This window comes from Physcomitrium patens, chromosome 6 (assembly GCF_059467195.1).
Source record: "Physcomitrium patens ecotype Gransden chromosome 6, ASM5946719v1, whole genome shotgun sequence".
Classification (NCBI taxonomy): Eukaryota; Viridiplantae; Streptophyta; class Bryopsida; order Funariales; family Funariaceae; genus Physcomitrium; species Physcomitrium patens.
In genome coordinates, this window is record NC_143415.1 from 842,501 (window position 1) to 845,000 (window position 2,500).

At 52.3% G+C, this 2,500-nt stretch overlaps 1 non-coding gene across 1 annotated transcript in view; it reads right to left on the minus strand.

Annotated features, from left to right (window-relative positions):
- Nucleotides 1-2,404: 2,404 nt before the first annotated feature.
- Nucleotides 2,405-2,500, minus strand: part of LOC149988898 (5S ribosomal RNA) — a 119-nt gene continuing 23 nt past the window's right edge. The window contains exon 1 of the ribosomal RNA XR_016503668.1: nucleotides 2,405-2,500. This exon is cut by the window's right edge and continues 23 nt beyond it. This is a non-coding gene — a ribosomal RNA (5S ribosomal RNA).

Here is a 2,500-nt window from a genome sequence, read left to right on the forward strand (position 1 = left end):
CTAGCTCTTGGGACTCGCTGCGACGTTACGCGTATCGGCACAAGACCAACCCTCTTTTTCCAGTCGCCCGCGCACCAAAAAAAATTTTGGCAGCGGGACTCACAATCCTTGACAGCCAGCTCACCATATAATACTCGGCGACCCTCCGCGGGACCTCCTCAGAGGGTCGCGTCGCCGGGAAACTAACCCCCACTCCTCACTGATCCAAGGTAACACGCCAGAAGTATCCAGGTAACCCCAGTAGTATCCAGGTATCCCCCTGCGAACGTCGGTACTGGGCTCAAAGAAGGCAGCGAGCAGTCGGGACCCGTAGGCACCGAGCAACCGTCACCCCCTCACGACTTTTCCCGAGACGCTTCAGAGGAACCCTTCCCCACATAGTACTCTCTGTGGGATTCGGCAGGCCCCCGTCCTACTGCACTAAGGAAGTTCCGAGACACACTTTTTTTTGTGGAAGACCACCCACCCTCCCTGTCCTGCCTGCTATCCCCGCCGCGACTCCTGGTCCCGGCCCTCCTCCCCGACTTCCTCCTTGTCCCGCTGCGAGTCCCGGACCTCCTCCCCACTACCTACTCCCGCCGCGAGTCCCAGTCCCGGCCTTCCTCCTCCTCCTCCTCTTCCCTAGTCCCGGCGCGAGTCCCGGACCTCCTCCCCCACTTCCTAGTCCCGTCGCGAGTCCCGGACCTCCTCCCCCTCTTCCTAGTCCCGGCGCGAGTCCCGGACCTCCTCCTTCTCTTCCTTGTCCTGCCGCGAGTCCCAGTCCCGTCGCGAGTCCCGGACTTCCTCCTTCTCTTCCTTGTCCCGCCGCGACTCCCTAGTCCCGTGGCGAGTCCCGGACTTCCTCCTCCTCTTCCTTGTCCCGCCGCGACTCCCTAGTCCCGTGCGCGAGTCCCGGACTTCCTCCTCCTCTTCCTTGTCCCGCCGCGACTCCCTAGTCCCGGCGCGAGTCCCAGTCCCGCGCGAGTCCCGGACTTCCTCCTCCTCTTCCTTGTCCCGCCGCGACTCCCTAGTCCCGGCGTCCCGGCGCGAGTCCCAGTCCCGTCGCGAGTCCCGGACTTCCTCCTCCTCTTCCTTGTCCCGCCGCGACTCCCTAGTCCCGGCGCGAGTCCCAGTCCCGTCGCGAGTCCCGGACTTCCTCCTCCTCTTCCTTGTCCCGCCGCGACTCCCTAGTCCCGGCGCGAGTCCCAGTCCCGTCGCGAGTCCCGGACTTCCTCCTCCTCTTCCTTGTCCCGCCGCGACTCCCTAGTCCCGGCGCGAGTCCCAGTCCCGTCGCGAGTCCCGGACTTCCTCCTCCTCTTCCTTGTCCCGCCGCGAGTCCCGACCTCTTGTCCCGCTCCCTTGCCCAAGTCCCGACTCCTGGCTGTCTCGACTCCTCGTTGGCCGCCCAGTCTTCCGCATAGGTGGAAATAAATAAATAAATCATTTTTTAAAAATCAATTTTAAAATTAACTCCCTGTCTCGACTCCTTGCTGGCCGCCCAGTCTTGCGCCTAGACAGAAATATAAATAAAAATAAAAATAAATTGGTGAATTAAAAATATTAAAGTAATTTAATTAACTGGAATAAGGTAGAAAAATAAAAGGCAGAAGAATACTAAATTGATTTTTTCAAGTGCCACGTGTTACCTTGCTGATGTGGCTGCCACGTGGTAGTCCATGTCATGTCAAAAATCCACTAAATCGTTTACATGTCACTTTGGAGATAAATTTGTGTGTGTGCAATCAATTGGTTGTACAAATATGTTAATGACTTGCTAACTAATGCATCGTACAGGTAATCATTGCCCACTAACTAATCCATCACCACTGAAACTTAATGTCTTCAATTCTTCATCCTTCACACTCCACATCCAATTTATTTTTGTTTGTGTGAATTCTTAAATCTATCTTCTCTTTACATACTCCAAGCCCAACTTTCTAAACCCTTTATATAATCTATGTGAATCCTAGAATCTAGGTTTATATACCCCATGCAAACCCTAAAACCCTAAACCCTAAACCCTAACCCCTAACCCCCCCTCAACTCATACTTTGTTCTTTTAATCATACAACCTAGACTCTGAAATTTTAATCTCATAACATATAAACTAGCATTGTAATTTCAAAACCCAACATTTTGTATTGTGACAATACTTGTTTGCAAATATGCATCCTTCATTTACTTTTATTTTTTTAACACTACACTGTGCCACATCAGCACCAAATAGATCAAAATCCTTGATAAATTAACCTCTAACATGTAAATATTATATTCTCCACCCTTTCAGCTTTTATTTTTATTTTTTTTAACTTTTTGAAATGCCACGTCAGCTACCTGGCTGCCCCTGTCACATGACAAATGCTAAGTGGACTGCCATGTCGGAGAAGAAGATGCCACGTCGGAGAAGGTTCAAGCGGATGCAAAATGGATGCAGCACCGGGACTTCCCGGGAGGTCACCCATCCCAGTACTATTCCGGCCCAAAGGCGCTTAACTTCAGAGTTCTGATGGGATCTGGTGTA